Source organism: Bufo gargarizans, chromosome 6 (genome assembly GCF_014858855.1).
Source record: "Bufo gargarizans isolate SCDJY-AF-19 chromosome 6, ASM1485885v1, whole genome shotgun sequence".
Lineage (NCBI taxonomy): Eukaryota > Metazoa > Chordata > Amphibia > Anura > Bufonidae > Bufo > Bufo gargarizans.
In genome coordinates, this window is record NC_058085.1 from 335,920,826 (window position 1) to 335,944,178 (window position 23,353).

Sequence of the window (23,353 nt, forward strand, 5' to 3'; positions counted from 1 at the left end):
TATCGTCCACCACCTCCTTTTCTACTTCCTCACTCTGGTCATCCTCCTGACTTGTTGACCTAACAACAACCTCACTTATTGACAACTGTGTCTCATCCTCATCATCAACCTCTTGAGACACTAATTGCCGTTGACTTATTGGCAATTGTGTCTCATAATCATCATCCACCTCGTAAAAAAAACACCAATTGCCGTTCCCTACCGTCATCTTCTGACTGTGGATGCTGAAGAGTTTAGGAATCAGTACACAAGATCTCCTTATGTCCCTCTTCAAGCAGGCTTGGTGAGAAGCGCCAATTAAGGAATGGCAATGAAAAGAGCTCCTCAGAGTATCCGAGTGTGGGATCACTTGTTTGCCAAGACTCTCCATGGTGGGAGGAAGGAGGATCAGTGTGAGGATTCTATTGACCAGACTCTTGGCTACTGAAACTGGACTTTGTGGAAGACAGGGTAGTGCTTAGGGCTCTTTCACACTTGCGTTCTTTTCTTCCGGCATAGTGTTCCGTCGTCGTGGCTCTATGCCGGAAGAATCCTGATCAGTTTTATCCTAATGCATTCTGAATGGAGAGAAATCCGTTCAGGATGCATCAGGATGTCTTCAGTTCAGGACCGGAACGTTTTTTGGCCGGAGAAAATACCGCAGCATGCTGCGCTTTTTGCTCCGGCCAAAAATCCTGAACACTTGCCGCAAGGCCGGATCCGGAATTAATGCCCATTGAAAGGCATTGATCCGGATCCGGCCTTAAGCTAAACGTCGTTTCGGCGCATTGCCGGATCCGACGTTTAGCTTTTTCTGAATGGTTATTATGGCTGCCGGGACGCTAAAGTCCTGGCAGCCATGGTAAAGTCTAGTGGGGAGCGGGGGAGCAGTATACTTACCGTCCGTGCGGCTCCCGGGGCCATGGATGACTTGATCGCATGGCACGTCATCCATGCGCATGGGGCGCTCTGACGTCATTCTGGAGCGCCCCGGGAGCCGCACGGACTGTAAGTATGCTGCTCCCCCGCTCCTACTATGGCAACTAGGACTTTAATAGCGTCCTGGCTGCCATAGTAACACTGAACGCATTTTGAAGATTTATCCGTCTTCAAATGCTTACAGTTCACTTGCGTTTTTCCGGATCCGGCGTGTAATTCCGGCAAATGGAGTACACGCCGGATCCGGACAACGCAAGTGTGAAAGAGCCCTTAACCGACTGGAAGCATTATCTGCTGCAATCCAACCGACCATCTGGTCGCACTGGTGTGACTATGAGAGTGGTGTCCTGCGCCACCCTGCAAACTGAGACATAAAGCTAGGTATCGTGGATTAGTGTGCTTCTTGTGCTCTGGCAGCAGGCGCAGTTTCACCGCACCCAGGGCCACTGCCTCTGCGTGCACCTTGCAAGTATGTCACACGTACAGTAGCGCAGGTTTTGTAAGTGTATGTGCAAATAAATTACACTGAATGTCACAGATATTTAGGATGCGCAAATGTTATACAGGAGATGTAGCGCAGGTAATGTCGCTGTCACCAGTGGCGAAAAAATGACAGTGAATGTCACAGATATTTAGGATACGCAAACGTAATACAGGAGATGTATCGCAGGTAATGTTGCTGTCACCAGCGGCTAAGAAAAAAATTACACTGAATGTCACTGATATTTAGGATGCGCTAACGTTATACAGGAGATGTAGCGCAGGTAATGTCGCTGTTAGCAGCGGCCAAACAATTGCGCTGGATGCCATAGATATTTAGGATGCGCAAATTTAACACAACAGATGTATCAGAGGTTGTGTCACTGTCAGAAGCAGCCAAACAATTGCACACAATTTAGCGCAGGTTGCACTAATAATATATATTGCAGCCAGATAAAACAATAGTTGTTAAAAGGACTTTTGGGTCTCTAACACCTTTTAACACCAAATCCTGCCTAAAAAAAAATTAAAAAATTCCTGTCTTTACACTATCTGTCCCTTCTGCTGCAGCTCGCCCTGACTAAGACTGAGCTGAACCACATGTCATCGGGTGCTATATAGCACCCGATGACACGTTCCGGCCAGCCAATCACTGTAATGCCAGTAACCAACATGGCTACAGCATTACAGTGAGTGCCAGTACTTCCCCGCAGATTTATTGGCTGCGTAGCAGCCAACAAATGTGCGGGGAGGAGACTCGACTCGAGCATCGTGCTCAAGCACACACGGTGTTCGGCTGAACACCGTGATGTGCCAAGCTTCGCAATGCTCGAGTCAAAATGGTGTTCGGCCAAGCATGCTCACCCAACACTAGCAACAAGGCTAAAAAGTCTTGGCGCAATCTGCAAATTTTAAGGTGCATTTTCAACCATTTTGGTCGCCATCTGGAGCGCTGTGGGCTTGACACAACATACAGTAAAACCTGGTCTACAAGTTTCATAGGGCATAATTTTCTTCTTAAGTCAAGCAGAAATGTTCTTCGTTAAGAGTTGAGATACAGTAGTATGACCATCTGCTGGATATTTGTAGAATACAAAGCGATAGTATATTTTATATTGTTATTCCACAGAGATATCAAATTGACATTCAATGCATTGATGTGTGGAAGAGTAATACAGTAAAGTCATGTATCCTGAGGTGTATTATTACTCCAACCTACTGTATTGTGAAGGATTCACACTTGTAAAATAAAACCAAGAGAGAATAAAGAGGTTAGCATGAGAATAGGATTTTGAAGAATGAAGGATTCTGCATACTGTACAATGTAAAAAACAAACTAAATTAAGGCAAAGCCATATATAAAGAATAGTCTATGAGTCAATGAAGTCCATATTACGGAAGCAATTTCTGGCCTGACCATAGGTCTAATGCTAATGACCCAAGTTCATAGCATCATATACAGGTCCTTCTAAAAAAATTAGCATATTGTGATAAAGTTCATTATTTTCTGTAATGTACTGATAAACATTAGATTTTCATATATTTTAGATTCATTACACACCAACTGAAGTAGTTCAAGCCTTTTATTGTTTTAATATTGATGATTTTGGCATACAGCTCATGAAAACCCAAATTTCCTATCTAAAAAAAATTAGCATATTTCATCCGACCAATAAAAGAAAAGTGTTTTTAATACAAAAAAAGTCAACCTTCAAATAATTATGTTCAGTTATGCACTCAATACTTGGTCGGGATCCTTTTGCAGAAATGACTGCTTCAATGCGGCGTGGCATGGAGACAATCAGCCTGTGGCACTGCTGAGGTGTTATGGAGGCCCAGGATGCTTCGATAGCGGCCTTAAGCTCATCCAGAGTGTTGGGTCTTGCGTCTCTCAACTTTCTCTTCCCAATATCCCACAGATTCTCTATGGGGTTCAGGTCAGGAGAGTTGGCAGGCCAATTGAGCACAGTAATACCATGGTCAGTAAACCATTTACCAGTGGTTTTGGCACTGTGAGCAGGTGCCAGGTCGTGCTGAAAAATGAAATCTTCATCTCCATAAAGCTTTTCAGCAGATGGAAGCATGAAGTGCTCCAAAATCTCCTGATAGCTAGCTGCATTGACCCTGCCCTTGTTAAAACACAGTGGACCAACACCAGCAGCTGACATGGCACCCCAGACCATCACTGACTGTGGGTACTTGACACTAGACTTAAGGCATTTTGGCATTTCCCTCTCCCCAGTCTTCCTCCAGACTCTGGCACCTTGATTTCCGAATGACATGCAACAGTCCAGTGCTGCTTCTCTGTAGCCCAGGTCAGGCGCTTCTGCCGCTGTTTCTGGTTCAAAAGTGGCTTGACCTGGGGAATGCGGCACCTGTAGCCCATTTCCTGCACACGCCTGTACACGGTGGCTCTGGATGTTTCTACTCCAGACTCAGTCCACTGCTTCCGCAGGTCCCCCAAGGTCTGGAATCGGTCCTTCTCCACAATCTTCCTCAGGGTCCGGTCACCTCTTCTCGTTGTGCAGCGTTTTCTGCCACACTTTTTCCTTCCCACAGACTTCCCACTGAGGTGCCTTGATACAGCACTCTGGGAACAGCCTATTCGTTCAGAAATTTCTTTCTGTGTCTTACCCTCTTGCTTGAGGGTGTCAATGATGGCCTTCTGGACAGCAGTCAGGTCGGCAGTCTTACCCATGATTGCGGTTTTGAGTAATGAACCAGGCTGGGAGTTTTTAAAAGCCTCAGGAATCTTTTGCAGGTGTTTAGAGTTAATTAGTTGATTCAGATGATTAGGTTAATAGCTCGTTTAGAGAACCTTTTCATGATATGCTAATTTTTTTAGATAGGAATTTGGGGTTTTCATGAGCTGTATGCCAAAATCATCAATATTAAAACAATAAAAAGCTTGAACTACTTCAGTTGGTGTGTAATGAATCTAAAATATATGAAAGTCTAATGTTTATCAGTACATTACAGAAAATAATGAACTATATCACAATATGCTAATTTTTTTAGAAGGACCTGTATGTCTATGATGCTGTAAGTCTAGGCCAAAATACCCGTGGTCAGGCCGGGAATTGCATCCGTAATACTGACTCTAAAATACACCTACATTGCGGCCATCTGAATGAAGCCTTAGGGCTCATGCACACGGCCGTTGTGCGGCCGTTTTGTGCATTGGGGACCGCAATTGCAGTCCCCAATGCACGGACAACAGCCGTGCAGCGGGCCGGACCAATTCAACTTGAATGGGTTCCGTGGTATGTCCGCACCGGAAAAAAATATGACATGTCATATTTTTTTGCGGTGCGGAACCACGGAAAGAAACACCACGGAAGCACTCCATAGTGCTTCCGGTGTTCCGTTTTGTGACTCCGTTCCTCATCTCCAGAATTGTGGACCCAACGGCCAGTGTGTGCATGAGGCCTTAGTCTGCGGAATAGAAATCGTTTCTTTGTTCTATTTTTTTTTATGTTAATTTTTTATAATATATATATTTTCAAATCTTCCCTGGGGACAGCCATATTATAGAAATGTTCTTCCTGTATGGTTTATATAGACAGCACAACAGGGTTTGTGAGCTTTACGGCAGCTGAAATAAATTGGAATTAACTGCATAGAAATGTTTAACTGCATAGAATTTTACAATCTCCTGGAAGTCATGGAGTACAGCCCCCCATTCACCAAGAAGTTTCAAGAGAGCTGAATACAGAGCCTTATCTGTTGTAGGAGAGTCCCCGGGATAATAATGGACGGACGATATGTGCCACCAGAGGTCCTGGCCTCGGTGGAGTAAGAACCGGATCATTGCGGTTACAGCGGCGAATGATGCTGGCGCAGCGTGTCCGGGCCGGTTCTTACTGGGAACAGGTAAAGAGCTGGGTGGGTGCCTGTTCCCCACGGCCAGCCAAGGTTTTTGGTGGAGCTGGGCCTTTAAAGTACCCTAGCCTGCTGAAGATGGGGGTGGGGTGTGTCTTGCTGTGCTGGAGATTTCCACAGACAGAGTCAGTGCTGGTGAAGGAGAGTCTGGGCGCAGCACACATTGAAGGATAGCCCTGGGACCTGTGGTGCTACTAGCCGAAGGGGCTCTGGCCTGAGGGAGACAAAGGCAGGTAGCTTACAAGCCTGCATGACTGCTGTGGTCTGTCCAAAACAAGGTGACTCAAACCTGCTGTTTATTTTCTATGGAAGGACTTTTGTTCTATGCACTATGTGTATATGCACCTGTGTGGTCTGCACATTGCCTATTATGCCTTTGGTGTGAATAAAGTCACAGTGTATTACAAAGACTGTCTGTGATTGCCTCAATATTGCCGCCGCTACTGTAGCCTACCACGAGCACATCCCCACACTGTACATATAGTGTGTAGTGTTACTTTTCTGCATTAGCTATATCTTCAGCAGTACAATACAGTACTATACATTAAAGGGGTTTTCCAGATGTTTATTATTGATGAATTATCCTCAGTATAGGTCATTAATACCACATCGGCAGGTGTCTTCCCTCCTCACAGCTTACCAAGCACAATGCCATCTATTGCAAAGCCGCTGGGCTTGGTATTGCAGCTAAGCCCCATTCATTTGAATAGGGGTGAGCTGAGCCTAGACCACGTGTTCAAGAAATCATGGCCCAGGAAGAGCCCTTAGCGCTCACAGGCTCTTCAAACAGCTGTTTGGCAGGGATGTCGGGAGTCAGGCCCCCACTAATAAGATATTGATGACCTATCTGGGGGATAGGCCATCAATATCAAAATTTCAGACAACCCCTTTAAAGACTATGTACACTGAACATATTGGGGCAGATTTATTTATACTGTTTTAAATGAACTCAGTGCAAATCTGGTCTAAAATGAAATTTCTGCCAAATTTAACACAGTGGCTCCGACTGGTAAATTTGGCTCATGACTAGACACTTGTTTCTAACTTCATTCCACTTATTGGTTGTCTTACTTTGCAACAGAATTTAGTGGCAAAATCACAAACCAAGCTCCCTCAGCACATGCAGCACAGTAGATATGCTTCAGAAATATGTCTAAAAGGAGCAGCCACAATAGCAAATGCAGACCTTTTTATTGACTGCATGTAATCTAAGCAAACCTTATTTTATTTATGTTATGTTGCATTTTTGGCTTATATTTGTCCTAAGATTAGCTTTCAACAGATCATGGCTCTGCTCATTCTCTCCCAGTCTATACTGCAAAGCTGTAAAGTAAACTGCAGACATTAAGAAGGATTAGCCTATAACTGCTCCAGTAGCCAGTGTGGAATCTGGAATGATACAATTCCTTTTACAGTAGTTTATGCTTTTGTGACATCAAAGGAACCAAAAAGCCCACCACTGAATATCATACGATACAACATTGACTTAAAACAGAACAATCTTACATAAACTAGGTTATTCATTTTAGCAAATTAAGTAAAACATGGGGATATTCTCATTTGTTTTTCGATCAGGTTGATCAGGTCTGCATTACAGTAGATTCAGGATAACAACTTTTCTAAATGTGCTAGAATAGATTTTAGGGGTGAGATTTAGCTGGTTCTCCCCAGTTTGGTTGATTCTGGGCGGAATGGAAATCTGACCCGATCTTTCTTCTCTAATCCTATCTCCTTGCCACTCATGCAACATGCAAATGTTGCCAACTTTCTGGTACATGTGCCATTAGTACTACCACTAACTGGTGGGTTATTCAGAAGAGCAGGTTGGAAATCGATGGGCTTAGAGAGCATTCTGTAGATCCTCATCATTCATGCTCTCCGTGGCATAGATATGGTTTTTCTAACCCGTTGTCAATGAGGAGGGACAAAGTAAATCTGCTATTTAATTATTTATCTTTTGTAGAATTTGATGGCATTGTGCAACAGTCACACACAAAAAGGATTCAACAACAGTGGCTTTTTGACTACTAGAGATGAGCAAAATATTGAGCCGATACTGAAAATGTAAGTGCAAACGTGCGTACCACTAATCACTACTGAAGCTACATATTGTGATATTCACCACTAGAGATTTGGATTTGATTCAGCTGAATCAGTCTACTGATTAGACTTGTGTCTTAATTGATTCTATCTGAATCGAAAGTGATCCAATGTTTCTGAGAATTTGGATATGACACTCTGAGGTCTTCCAGGACTCATATTTTTCTCTTCTCTCAGTCTTTTCTTAATTTTGTTTTAGATACTTTTCTTTTTCTGTCTCTGCCCAAAAATTGGCCCAAATCGAATCACCCAAAATCTGAATTTGGATGCAACTCAAGTTTTTAATCTTTATTGACACATTGTGATTCGTTTCAGCACAATGGTGAAATCAATGTAGTATAAGAGTCATCACCAGCTTCTTTCAAGTCTCCACAATCTTGGACTATTATATGCAGTAATAAATGAGTAGTCCTGCAGATAAGGAGTCCACATATTTTATTTTCCTAATGCCTCTGTTCCACTATTTGAAGTTGTGATAAACTGCATTGCTAGGCCTCCTGGTCATGCGCACATAAGCCTTCTCCATTATGCTGGCACAGTACAGTAGTCCAAACATTTTCTTTTATTTTTTAGCACATCTCTGAGTGCTGACAGCGGGAGAACAGGGGGCAGATAATAGTCCAGAATCATGGGGCACATGCACATGGCAGACCCGGCTCCGTATTATGCAGTACACAGCTATAGGCATTTTGTCTTCCGCCATATAGTATCTTATTATGGGATATTTTCTCTAGAAACTATGCTTCAAGAGGAGAATATGTCCATAATATTGCCTAAGATAAAAATATGTACCCCAATCTGAAGTACAGTATACAGGGGTACAAGGGGTGTTCCAAAGACTCATACAGGTGCTCTATTACAGCTTTGTACCAAGAGCTTAAACAGAACTATAGTATGGCCATGTCCATGAACCCTAGTAGTAGAATGCAAGAAACATACATAAGAACAAGAAAAAAAATGCACATTTACCATAATATTTTAGACAAGTTCATCACTTAATTATAAATGCAGTTATGGAATGATGTAAAAAGGCATTGAAAAGATGAGTCTAATTTGATTTAAAACACTTCCAGTAAGCTGCAGAGTAGCCTAATGTACAAAAGTCTGCACTCAACAGATATTATTAGAAGGGGTCATATCCATTATATCATTAAGCCACTGCTTTTTACTAATGTAATTCGCTAAAGATCTGTCCATTAAACCATTAAACTGATAATGTTATTTCTGAAGAAGAACAAACACATTGTATCTGTATGTATTAACCGCCTGAGCTTGCCTCTACTGTCAGCAGTAGTGCGACCTTGTAGGATGAGAGGCTAACAGTATGTACCAGAGAAATAAAAAGAATGCATTTTAGGTCTATAGAAAGTTTGTAACAATGCAACTAGCGATTGACGAACATCGGCCTGAACAATTCGCAAACAAGATCAAATGTTCGCGAACCACAAGTTTGCGGCGGGCCCCATTCACTTTAATAGCAGACGAAGCTGAAAAACCTTTAGGTCATATTTGCAGCCACCAAATACATACTAGAAGTGCACAAATCGTCCCACAACATGGACAGTGACATACCAGAGGGGGACCAATGGCAAAAATCCCCACGAAAAATATGTATTTTAATCAGGGGCCATTTTTATGCATCTTAAAGGGAAACTGTCAAAAATGTGCCCTGCTGGAGCCTAGAGTTTTTTTATTTTAGACCACGGTAGTACAGGCCCCAAACATTAGGCATTCACCGGACAGAAAACATCAAGTGATTATTTGGCTGGAGGTATATTAGATGGTCAATTGACATCAATTTTACTGCAGGCCAGTGGACTACAGGCCCCAAAAATTATTTATTCACAGTACAGAAAAGAACAATTGATAATGTGGCTGGAAGTACATTAGGCGGTCACCGTACAGAAAAGATCAAGTGATTATGTGGCTGGAGGTATATTAGACAGTCAATGGATATCAATTTTACTGAAGGCCAGTGAACTACAGGCCCCAAAAATTACTCATTCACCGGACAGAAAACATCAAGTGATTATGTGGCTGGAGGTATATTAGGCGGTCATTGGATAACAATTTTACTTCAGGCCAGTGGAGTACAGGCCCCAAAAATTATTCATTCAACGTACAGAAAAGAACAAGTGATTATGTGGCTGGAGGTACATTAGAAGGTCACCATATAACAATTTTACCTGTTGGCCAGTTAGATTACAGGCCCCAAAAATTATGCATTCACCGTACAGAAAAGATGAAGTGATTATGTGTCTGGAAGTATATTAGACGGTCATTGGATATCAATTTTAATGCAGGCCAGTGGAGTACAAGCCCCAAACTATTATGCATTCACCGGACAGAAAACATCAAGTGATTATGTGGCTGGAGTTATATTAGATGGTCATTGGATAACAATTTTACTTCAGGCCAGTAAAGTACAGGCCCCGAAAATTATTCATTCAACGTACAGAAAAGAACAAGTGATTATGTGGCTGGAGAATGATCTCATATTCAAAGTGACCAACACATCTTCAAACCGCCCTCTTCTTGCACGCGCTGTAGGATTGGTACCCGCAACTGTTTCTCTGTGGGTGGAAATTCCTCTGCCAGAGCCCGCAACAGCAGAATGCAGCATCTCTCGCAGCAAGGCCTGACAGCCCTCTGTGATGCTGGTAACATACGTTGCCACCCAGTACTGGTCCTTGCCCTTTATGCTTTTTATATGGGGGTCTCTCTTCAAACACTGGAGCATGAAGGCCCCCATTTGCACTAAATTGAAATCGGTGGAGCGGCCTGGCTCCTGCTTATTGCCCAGGAGAATGTCAACCTCGGTCTCCTCCCGCCAGCCACGGACAACACCAGGGATTCCCAGAAAAGTTTAAAGCCAGCTCTTCTTGCTCCTCCTCCTCCTCCCCCCAGGCACCATCCTCCTCTTAATCCTCTTCAGACTCCTGCTGTCTCAGATGGAGTAGCCCCCCTGGGAATTCATTCAGCATTGTGACTTAATCATCTTCCTGCTCCTCGACGGCTTGATCAATGACATGACGCAATGCACGCTCCAGAAAGAAGGTGTAAGGTATGATGTCACTGATGGCCCCCTGGCTGCGACTGACCAGTTTGGTGATCTCATCAGATGGCCACAGAAGTCTGAATTCATTGCCCATGAGCAGCCACTGGCGCAGTGAAAAAAAAACAATCTCCCCGGAACCTGTCCTGCCGCAGAGTTCGTACAGGTAATCGTAAACTGCACGTTTCTGCTGGAGCAGCCTATCAAGCATATACAAGGTGGAGTTCCAGCGTGTCGAGCAGTCACAAAACAGACATCTGACGGGCAAGTGGTGTCGCCGCTGAACGTCAGCAAGGCGAACCATGGCCGTGTAAGATCTTCTAAAATGGCCAGAGATTTTCCTGGCCTGCCGCAAGATATCCTGGACTCGACAACAGTGGCTTTTTGACTACTAGAGATGAGCAAAATATTGAGCCGATACTGAAAATGTAAGTGCAAACTTGCGTACCTCTAATCACTACTGAAGCTACATATTGTGATATTCACCACTAGAGATTTGGATTTGATTCAGCTGAATCAGTCTACTGATTAGACTTTTGTCTTAATTGATTCTATCTGAATCGAAAGTGATCCAATTGGCCTGAGAATTTGGCTATGACACTCTGAGGTCTTCCAGGACTCATATTTTTTCTAAAATGGCCAGAGATTTTCCTGGCCTGCCGCAAGATATCCTGGACCCGGGGTATTTGGCGACGAATCGCTGCACGACTAAATTCAGGACGTGTGCCATGCATGGCACGTGTGTCATTTTGCCCTGTTTCAGCACGCTCAGCAGATTGGCCCCTTTGTCGCACACCACTTTACCAACTGTCAAATTGAGCGGGGTTAGCCACTGATCGGCCTGTGACCGCACAGCTGAAAGGAGTGCAGGACCGGTGTGGCTCTTGGCTTCCAGGCACAACAGCACAGCATGGCAACGTCTCACCTGGCACGTCGAATAGGTTTTGGAGAGCTTGGGGGGTTCAGCTGAAGAGGTGGTAGCAGTAGAAAAGGAGGAGTCAGCGGATGAGACAGAGGATGGAGTAGGAGAAGAAGAGGCAGGCCTGCATGCAATCCGTGGCGGTAACACCAAACCCACTTGGGTGCCACGGGTTACATGCTTGACAGCTGTCAGAAGGTTCACCCAGTGGGCAGTAAAAATTATGTACCTTCCCTGCCTGTGTTTGCTAGACCTACGTGTCTGTGGTCAGATGTATCTTGGCACCGACACTGTGTGCCAGAGATACATTCACTTGCTGCTGAACATGGCCATATAGCTCTGGGATGCCGTGCTGTGAGAAATATTTCCTTCCGGGGACCTTTCATTGAGGTTTGCCAATGGCCACAAATTTTCTAAAGGCCTCCGAGTCCACCAGTTTATATGGCAGTAGTTGGCGGGCTAGCAGTTCCGACAAGCCGGCTGTCAGGCGTTGGACAAGAGGGTTATCCGGCGTCATCAACTTTTTATGTTTGAACATTTGGACACAGAAGCCTGCCTTTTGACAGATGAAAGCTAGAGAGGAGAATTAGAAGAGGCAGGATGTGGAGTGCCGAGAGTGTGGCTTTGTGGGTTCTGATGGTGTTGCTCCCACTGGGCTCGGTGAAGGGAGGCCAGGTACCTTCTTAAGGCAGTCGTTCCTAGGTGAGTGTTGGGCTTACCGCGACTTATGCGTTGACAGCACAGGCTGCAGATGCTTACACAATTGTCAGCAGCTGACACTGTTAAAAAAAGCCATGTGCATGGTGGATGGCTCACTCCAGATACACTTGCAGTCTGCTTTTTGCACTGTGAGTTCTGCCTGCTTCTCCTCCCTATCTGCTGCTCCATCTCTCCCTCTCTACTCCCCTCCTCCTCCTCTCTTGTGGGCACCCACTTGACGTCCATTGCCACAGTCATCATCGTCACCTTCACCACCACTGACATTAGAGATCTCGGAGTAGACAGCAACAGCGAGACCACCCTCCTTGGGCTGATCTAGGTACTGTTGTCAGACCACTGGGTGGTGGCTGTAGCTACCTCCTCTTCCTCATCCAATGCCAATAATGGCTGCGCATTGGTAAGGTATGGTAATGGATGGGAAAATAATTCCTCTGACTCTAGTGGAGGGGCTATGGTGGTGGTGGTGGTGTCTTTGGGGTGCACACAGCAGAGAATGAGGAGGGTGCTAATACAGAGGATGAGGAGGGTGCAGAAATGGAAGGCTGAGTGAGCCACTTAACCAATTCTGGTGCGTCCTTTGACGTAATTGCATGCACCTTTTCCAACTTCCCACTTAGGCTTCGGCCTGGTGCACCTGCCCTACCCCTACCACCCCTGCGGAATGGCCTGTCTCTTCCTCTGCCTGTCATTTTCAAAATTACCCTGCGACAAAGTCCCTATAGAAGAGTAGCATTTGTGGAAGCAGGTATATCGCAGGCCTCAATCAATATTTTGTGGAAGCCGGTATATCAATCCCCTCTATTAGTATTTTGTGGAAACAGGTATATAGAACCCAATGATGAGTATTTGCTGGAATCTGGTAAATCAAACCCCATAATCAATATTTTGTGGACGCTGGTGTATCGCAGGCCACAATTAATGTTTGGTGGAAGCCGGTATATAAATACACTCTATCAGTATTTAGTGGAAACGGGTATATAGAACCCAATAATGAGTATTTGCTGGAGACTGGTAAATCAAACCCCTTAATCAATATTTGGTGGAAGCTGGTATATCAATACCCTGTATCAGTATTTTGTGGAAACAGGTATATAGAACCCAATAATGAGTATTTGTTGGAAGCCATTAAATCAAACCCCATAATCAATATTTTGTGGACGCTGGTGTATCGCAGGCCACAATTAATGTTTGGTGGAAGCCGGTATATAAATACACTCTATCAGTATTTAGTGGAAACGGGTATATAGAACCCAATAATGAGTATTTGCTGGAGACTGGTAAATCAAACCCCTTAATCAATATTTGGTGGAAGCTGGTATATCAATACCCTGTATCAGTATTTTGTGGAAACAGGTATATAGAACCCAATAATGAGTATTTGTTGGAAGCCATTAAATCAAACCCCTTAATCAATATTTGATGGAAGCTGGTGTATCGCAGGCCTCAATCAATATTTGGTGGAAGCCGGTATATCAATACCCTGTATCTGTATTTTGTGGAAACAGGTATATAGAACCCAATAATGAGTATTTGCTGGAAGCTGGTAAATCAAACCCCTTAATTAATATTTGGTGGAAGCTGGTGTATTGCAGGCCTCAATCTATATTTTGTGGAAGCTGGTGTATCACACCCCTCAATCAATATTTTGTGGAAGCAGGTATATCGCACCCCTTAATCATTTTTTGGGGGGGGCAACAGGTATATCACACCTGTTGCAATTACTTATTCCAATAGCGTTTGTCCCTCTATCTAGCTGCGGTATCTCAGCAGAACCGCACACAACTGCTGCACAATACAAATGCACTATAATATACTTTCTATGTTAGAAGGTATATTATAGTTATATCACACCCCTCAATAAGTTATTTTTTTGGTGGCAACAGGTATATCACACCTGTTGCAATTACTTATTCGAATAGCGATTCTCTATCTAGCTGCGGTATCTCTGGAGAACCGCACACAACTGCTGCACAGTACAAATGCACTATAATATACTTTATAAGGACTTTTGTGGCCCTATTAGCGAGCGTTTGGTGTCCCTAACAGTCTGTCCCTGCTTCACACAGCAACCTCTCCCTAAACTGCAAAAAAAAAATGTAAAATGGCTGCCAGATTGTGTTTATTTATAAGGTAGGGGGTATGTCCATGTGCTGAAATGTTTCAAATGGCTGCCCTCTCCCACCTAATGAATGTGTCATGGGTCAAAGTTCTGCACAATGCAAAGAATATGGCGCCGGCGGACATCGCAATAAGTTTGCCTGTTCGGCGAACCGCAAACGAGCAAAGTTAGCCACAAAACAACCGCCGGGGCGAACCGCAAGGCCATCTCTAAATGCAACTTGTCCACAATGTGATACAAAATTACACATAAGGGCTCTTTCACACTTGCGTTCTTGTCTTCTGGCATACAGTAGAGTTCCGTCGTCGGTGCTCTATGCCGGAAGAATCCTGATCAGTATTATCCTAATGCATTCTGAATGGAGTGACATCTGTTCAGGATGCATCAGGATGTCTTCAGTTCCGGAACGGAACGTTTTTTGGGCCAGAGAAAATACCGCAGCATGCTGCGCTTTTTGCTCCGGCCAAAAATCCTGAACACTTGCTGCAAGGCCGGATCCGGAATTAATGCCCATTGAAAGGCATTGATCCGGATCCGGCCTTAAGCTAAACGTCGTTTCGGCGCATTGCCGGATACGACGTTTAGCTTTTTCTCAATGGTTACCATGGCTGCCGGGACGCTAAAGTCCTGGCAGCCAAGGTAAAGTGTAGTGGGGAGCGTGGGAGCAGCATACTTACCGTCCGTGCGGCTCCCGGGGAGCTCCAGAGTGACGTCAGGGCGCCCCAGGCGCATGGATCACGTGATCACATGGCACGTCATCCATGCGCATGGGGCACTCTGACGTCACTCTGGAGCGCCCCAGGAGCCGCACGGACTGTAAGTATACCGCTCCCCGCTCCTACTATGGCAACCAGGACTTTAATAGCGTCCTGGGTACCATAGTAACACTGAAAGCATTTTGAAGATGGATCCGTTTTCAAATGCTTTCTGTACACTTGCGTTTTTTCTGGATCCGGCGTGTACCTCCGGCAAGTGGAGTACACGCCGGATCCGGACAACGCAAGTGTGAAAGAGGCCTAACATTGTGGATAGACATGAGCGAATCAAATTTAATCTGAATTTATATTCGCCTAGTATAAAAAACTAAAAAATTCAAACTTATCTCCTCCATTTGCTCACAATGGGCCGCCAGCCTCCATCTTGCTTGAAGATCTTGTCCGAAATCCCGTGCGCTTATCTCCAATTTTGGAATACAATGGGGAGAGTAAATGAATGTCTGTTCTGAAGTCTGTAAAGAGATAGTTTGGGGTTTAGCCTGGTGTCAAAAATGAGGAGTCACAGTGTGACTGGTCGGGGGGTCTGTAAACATTGGTGTTCTTGTCTGGGGTCTGTAAACCAGGGCTCTGGAGCCAGACATAGAAGAAAAAGGCAGCTCACCACTCCAATGTTAAATGCAAAGTCTTCCTCCCAAATTGCACCCATGTATGGAAACATAGCATGGCTGGCATTCTGTGGACCAGAGTCGTAGAGTCAGAGACGGAGTCAGTATTGAGAGGAGTCAGAGTTGGTACAAAAGTAACGCGTCTACCGAGTATAACTGGCTTAAATAATGTTAAGTAATATAAGTATTGCATAATTAATTTATATTCTAAATTCATTAAGAAGTCCTTTTTTTAAAACATACTGTAAATAGCCAATCAGGTAGATTTTTTATATTTATTTAGAATCATTGCTTACTTGAAGGGGTTCTCCGGGAATTAGGAAAATGCAAATACTTAAATATTACTTTATTATAAATATATATTCTCAAATACCTTTCATTATTTATAATGGGTCATTTTGTCTGGGGAGAAATTGTAACACCCTAGAGTAGTGTTGCCACTCCTGCACCCTGCTACTGTTTTTAATGGGCTAACACAGTGTCATCTATACACTGTGCATTCCTAATCTGTTTGCAACTGTTATGTTCATGTTATGTGCCTGGTTCACCAGCAGGAGGTAGCAAACACGGCAGAGCTGTACTTAGAATGGAACTCTCCATTCCATTCTAACCCGTTGTGGAAATTTTATTAGGATGTGTATTTAATGTATTGTGTATTGTTATCATGTCTCTCAGTGTTAGGGTAAACCATTGGAGTGGATATCTTCCCGTGTATGTCCTGTCACAGCTACTGGGCGCAGAGGTGTCCGTCGGCGAATGGTCCATGTGCTAAGCACTGGGCTGTGGGCCGGAGGAGACTGATGTGTTCAACAGAGCAGTGTTTTGTTGGCTGATGTGTGGACGCCGGCTAGGGCCCCCGCGCAAGACGCAGATTTATTGGCTTGGCGTGGATGCATTTGTTAAGAGAACAATATATGAAAGGAACGTGCGTTTGTTGTTTCTAGTGCGCCTGATCAGCCGCTGGAGATAATGGTGTTGTCCTGTAAATAAACATGCATGAGGATCATAGTAATTTTATCTGGCATTGATCACTGAGCAAGGCTGGATAAAATTAGCTCCAGTGGTAATGGTAGGTTATAGTATACATGTGTTTGTTAGCTGGCTAGGTTATTCTAAATGATGGTGTCTTGTCTTCCTATGTCATCACTTCCTGTATGTCATCACTTCCTGTATCCTTGTCTTGGGCCAGGCCCCTTTTTACACCTTTTGTGAGTAAATAAAAGAGACAGACTTGGCTGGGAGAAGAGGAGTTGATCAGAATTCAATATGGTAACACCTGGGTCTGGCTCTGACTGCGGCTGAGGAGAAGGGGGCTTACATTTCCTTACACAAAGATATTGGAGAGCAGATTACAACTATTAATATTTCTACAACACCCCCCTCTGGAGAGAAGTGGACAGGCCCTACTTTCTGCAGGAAGGGTGGGGACCTGTTAGTTGCAGTCTAGTTTACCCACAGCTAGGGGGAGGGTGAGCAGGGGCACGTCTCTGCTGGACGTGCCCACGCCAGCCAGAGAACTTTAAACACTGCTGGCCATGGAGGCTAAAGCTTAAAGCCTCAGGAGGAAATTTCCCTGGCACAACCTAGAGTCAGACTACAGAGAAGATGCGCAGCATACAGAAGTAGCTGAGTTATACAGTCAGAGAGAAACAGAGATATAGCAAAGTTGAGTTTGCCTGCCAGTTTATGCTAAAGCCTGCTGGAACCAAGACAAAGCCTGAAAACTGTTTGGAGAAACGTTTATGCAAGTAAAGCTGCTGTTGAACTTCATATCAAGGTCTGGACTTAAGTTATTTCTTCAAATCCCTCAATTATCCCCCCTATTTATTGCTTCGGAGCCAAAGCCTGTGGTCTAGCGGTATCCAGGTAGGAGCACCGTTACATACAATAAGAGACATTTAGGCCGCAACATACCACTTGGCATTTCCTATGCCTGGGACGCGATATATAGAGGGCCCTGAGGGGAGGCATCCGTTGCAATATTGGCATCACAAACAGGATTTACGTATGTGCCTTTATACTATAAGGCCTATAGAATTGTCAGAGAAGCCCCTAAAAATGACTTTACTATGTTTCTTGCGGAACGACAGGCGCAAGATTGTCCTGCGTCAGCTACCGAGGGGTTAATCCTCCATCTTTGCCAGTGACGGCGTATATTCTTCTTGTACCTCAAGAGCGGGAAAACAGGGAAACACCCAGCGCAAGAGTGGAAAGAGGCAGCCCTTTCCACCAGGAATCTGCCCAGTGCAAGTGTAGAGAGTGAAGACTCCGAACCTAAGAATCCACCCCCCTTACCAGTTTGTGTGATCCAGCCAGAGGAAAGCAACATGGCTCGTCCTCTTAGCTGGGGAGAGATGGTCTGAGGCGATGAGCCTGAAGTGCAAGCCACCCTAAAAGAAGTGAGTCTTTTCCAAGTGCAGCAGAACCCAGCAAGAGAAACTGAGTTGTCTGCCATGCCGGATGGTGCGGTGGAGGTGGCTGAAGTGTCCACTCCACCGCCCAGGAAGGACTGCCTGTCCATCCAACAAAATCTAACTGGTCCCGCCGGAGGTGACGGCCCACGCTCAGACGATGTGGGATTATAAGAGGGCGATCGAGGACTGGGTAATCCAGGTCCTGGACCACCCAAGGCCGGTAGATCCGCAATTGGAGTGACATTGAGGGACCGTCCTGTGGTTCTCCATCGAAAGTGGATTACTGGCAGATGACAAGAACAGTGAGAAGCTATTTGTGGGCTGCAGGTCAGTAAAGCGCACCTATCTGCCCCAGGCTTGCCATAGTCTCAACATGGGGGACCACATTGAATATACCCCCATAAACTCTCTCAATGGACCCTTTGCCACTGGGTTCACCCTATTGACCAAACCCCTTGTCCCTATGCCAGTCGCTGAGAGCTGGCAGAAGGATCCAGCAGCTGCAGGCCGCATGCGCTGCCTCCAAGAGACGGCAGAGGTAGTCCTCCGTTTTAAAGAAAAGACACAGCCCCAGCTGGACCTACTGATCCCAGGTTTATCACCGCCACCAACTTTCCAGCTACGATACCAGACGACCACCGCCTTTTCCTATAACCCGACGATGGTCAATTATCAGCTGCGATGGAAGATGGCCACGGCTGCAGCAAGAAGGCCTCGATCGCCATCACCACCGTTGGAGATTCTTTGGCCACAGCCTTTACAGCCGGGGATCCTGAGTCCCCCTGCCCCGGAGGAGGTTCCAGCAACTTGCAGAAAAATGTGGCTGCTGCCATAGCCAGCATGACCACCCGATCACTGCCAAGGTCTTCCACTAGAGATCAATGGAGCACTGCAAGTGCAGCAAGTCTGGCTTACAAGAGGCAGGAGTGCCCTCTTATGTCCTTTAGTAGCTCAAGCAGCGAAGAGGACTTCAGAAATCTCCTATAAGGAGCCCCTTTACTGCATCCTGGAAAAGGAAAAATTATAGACTAATGGGAGCCACAACATGGACTGGACTTGACGGTTGAGGGTGTGTTGGCCCATTTTCTTTTTTATTGTCCCCTGTTTGTTTCTCACACAGATGGACATGGATTGTAAGGACTCCCCCCAACTGCAGAAAACACTTCCAAGTTGCTCCTAGCAGCGCCCAATTCCCTTTTTCCCCCCTTCTCAGGTATATGTAACACATAAGGACCCTGTGCCCGCCAGGCTGTGAGGGAGCAGGGCAGGCAGAGGCCCGCAGCTCCCAGCACAGCCCATCTCTCCCTATGCTAATAGAAGACGGATGGCCCTTAGCAATGCATATTTGAGAGAACACTGCTAAGGGAAATTTCAAGCCCCAGTTTTTTACCACAAATAAACGTTTTCCCTAAATAAAGTACATTACAAAAATGTTCGCTGTCACTGTCCCTACACATTAGCAAAAAAATAAAAATAAATAAACAGCTGTTACATTTTAAACACTTCTGTGGCAGTCATGTTGCTTGGTTGGTAATTATGAATAAAATAGATTTATTGTAGAGGATCACTAGTGAATTCCACAATGAAAGGAAGCAGTGTATCATCTAGTCATCATCTATATAATAGAAACACATTTGGTGGAAGAGAGAGAAAGTCAAAGGTTACAAAAATTGGCAGCAAATGATACTTTATCTTGTAAAGGACTAGCAGTAAAGAGGGATGGCATGCAGATAATGGCAAAAGGTCAAATATGGAGAGTAGTCAATATTAGGAAGTAGTGCGAAAGATGAAGGAGAATTCAGTGTACTTCATATGTTCAGGGAGAGGGTATCTAGGACCTCCCGTGGCTCCTTGCATGGATTAGTAATTCTGCACCTAATTCACCAATCCATTCTAGACCCCCTAATACAGTAATATATTTAAATGGGACATTAAAAGTGCTGTTCTCCTATAAAAAAAAAATATAAAAAAATTGTTCTACATTTTTCTTACCAGCACGGTGATCTGAATGCATTTGTAATTGCATTTATTAAAATGTTTCTTTATGGCACCACCTGCTGTTCGTTCCTCTCCTTATTTCTGTATCCACCTCAGTAACATTGCTGAGGTGGTCACACATGTGCAGTTTCATCCTTCAACTGATGCAGCTGGATCTACTGTTAGAAGCTGTGACAACTACAGGGAGAGAGCTACAGCAGAAAGGACATGACCGCCGAGAAAGGACATTCACAATAAGCGCTAGCTTAAAATAAATGTAGAAGAACCATTGGAGCAGTGAATGAGGAGATCTCTGGATCCATGTGAGGTACAGGCCTGGTCCTAGCTTTGTTAGAAAGAAATTGTCATGTACTATATGATGTCTCATTTTTACACTAATCATGAGATAACCCTTTTGATACAGGTTCTGAACTATCGCGAGTAGCTTTCAAAGTGTATTCATTGGGGAATTCCAGTTAAATAAAATTATCCCCTATCCACAGGATAACTATTAAATCAGGGGGGATCCTCACAAATCACAATAACAGGGCTCATACCCCTTGCACCCCCCTGAAATGAACGTGTCGGCATTCGTGCGACAGCTCTATTCATTTATATGGTTATTCTGAACATAGCTGAGTGCTGTACTCCAGAACTCTCATAGACTCACATTCTCGACTAGTTGCTCTTTTCATTTCAGGGGGCTGCAGGATATGAGGACCCCGTTCTTTTGTTTGGTGTGGGTCCCAGTTGTAGGACATCCATCGGTCTAATAGTTATCCCCTAGCCTGTGGCTAGGGAATAACAATATAACTGGAATACCTCTTTAATATCCTACTGTATGTAAGGGCAGCATAATACTAGTATCCAAAAGGGCACAAGAAAGTGTTCTGCCGTTTTGCTCCTAGCAGTGCTGATAGAACACACTGGACACCTAGCTTATGATATATGATATTCATGAGGAGGACATATTTATATTTTATGACTTGTTTTGAAGCCTGACCACAAGGTTATAACTAGGGGGGAGCAACTGGGGCGTGTGCCCTGGGTGCCAGTGCCAGAAGGGACACAAAAAAGCCACTTTGTCTTGGCCAGTGTGTGTAAATATGGAACTAGGACAGTAACCTGAAATTTTGTCCAATGTGAAGAAAAGCCTAGCTGTGGCAGAAGCGGCGTAGCTATAGGTGCAGAGGTAGCAGTCGCTACCGGGCCCAGGAGCCTGAGGGGGCCCAAAGACCCTTGTGCCACATAAGAAGACACTAGTTTTATAGAAAGTTCATGCTGGTCAAGTTACACCTCTGGATGGAGGGAAGGTGTTAGGTCAAAAATTTGGCATGGTAGGAGGGGAAGGGGGTAGGTCCTGTTTAAACTTTTTTCTCTGGCAGCCTGAAAGCTATGTGCCTCCCTGCCACTGGCCACAAAGTACTGAGGAAAGAGGGGCCCAAGCTGAACTCTTGCCCAGGGCCCATGAGCCTTTAGCTACACCCCTGTGTGGATGCGTATTCTATTGCAGTCTATGGTACAAACTATCGGAACATAACATGTACAAATCACATTACCATTCAAAAATAAATGAATAAAAAATGATCAAAAAAGTTTTATCACACAGCTCTGGGCGTCCAAACCTGAGGATGCAAAGTAAAACATTTTTTTTAAGGGTTTGATAAATATTTTTAAAAGTAGTCAAATGAAATAATTACTGAACTGCAGAATAAGCTCATCATGTAATTTTTTGCTTATAAAAACACCATAAAAACAAATCTCAAAAAACGTGGTAGAAATGCATTTTTTTTTATTTATTTCACTGGCATAATTTTTTTTCCCTGTTTTTCAATGCAAGATAGAGTATATTAAATGGTGCCATAAAAAAAATTAAATTGTCCCACAAAAAATAAGCCGTTGAAAGACTTTGTGAGCGGAAAATATAAAAAAGTGGATGGGTCTTGAAAGACAGAGGAAAAAAATGAAAATGCAAAAACTAAAATTTGGGTTTTACTGATATTTGCAGAGTTATTGTAGAATAAAAAAAAACTAAATTTTAACGTATTTTATGGATAAACGTTTTTTTTTTTTGCGCGTAGGCTTAATAGGTCTTTTTACGATATAGAGAAGGGAAGTTCTGGTAAATGACCATGCTGTCATTGACCTACATTACACTCTGAGCGATTCCAACTGCCTTTCTAGCAGTATTTTCATCCTGTGGCTCACATTATATAAGCTTTCCAGGACCAGACAGGGTGTCATTCACTCATATAGCTGCACATATGTTCCGGCGACATAGATTACAGCGCTATTTTATATGGTAATTCTTCCCTCTGCGTGCTATAACAAATCTGAGTTCTCTTTACTAAATCCATATGCTCGCTCTCACTGATCGCTGCCAAGACTTGCAATGACTAGCTCATTTAAACTGTCGCAATGAACCTACTGCAATTGTCAATTTATCTTGGTACATTTGAAGATCTGCTCCACTTAACTTCATAACAGAAAGCATTCTACATTTTCTACCATTCCAATATGGCTTTATCTCCTGGGAAGACGTGGAAATATAAACAATATTCAGGATAAATGTCATTTAAAGGGAACGTGTACATATGTAGCAGATTTCATTCATTGAAAGTCTAGCTCCACTCTGGACTATAAGAACAATATATTATGTATCTATCTTGTTTGCAGGATTGGCCTTAGGGATGTGCGACCTGTGCAGCCTCATAGGAAACAGCAGTAATCGCGGTTTACTGGGGGCACCACAAGGAATATATATATATTTTTTTTTATGGCAGTATTATTTAGACTTTGTACAGCACTGTTATTATATATGGATGGAGCTGTAATTTGGTTACTGTATGTTGGTATTATTTGAGCATTGTATGGTGGTACATACATGCATGACTGAGAACTGGAGTAATGTGACTAGAAAAATCAAGTACCTGAAGTTAAAGGGGTTATCCAACGCCTATAATGCCCCCTCTAATGCCCGGGCCCCCCACACAGGTTGTACTTACCTTGATTCTTTGCACCCGCGTCGCTTCTGATGACCGCACAGCCACAGCTGCATCTCGCCATCTCGCCATCAAGACATCTGGCAGCTAGCCAATAGCAGGCTGCAATGGTAATGAGCCTCCCTAGCATGGCGGGTGACGATAGGGAGGCTCGACTCATCACAGCCTACTATTGGCTGCCCCATCACTGGATGTTTTGATCTGTGCGATAGGGACATGCAGCGGTGGCCATCTGGGCATCGGATGCCTGGGAGAAAGGTAAGTACAACCTGTGTGAGGGACCTGGGCATTAGAGGAGGCATTAAACGGGTTGGATAACCCCTTTAAAGGTGTTATACCATGACTGTTGCAAAAAAAGATACAAAACATGTCAGTTTCTTTCTGAC

General features: G+C 44.3%; 1 protein-coding gene across 1 annotated transcript in view; it reads left to right on the top strand.

Moving 5' to 3' along the window:
- TCERG1L (transcription elongation regulator 1 like) overlaps positions 1-23,353 on the top strand; it is a 324,890-nt gene that overhangs the window by 88,582 nt on the left and 212,955 nt on the right. The gene's annotated exons all lie outside the window — the stretch shown is intronic.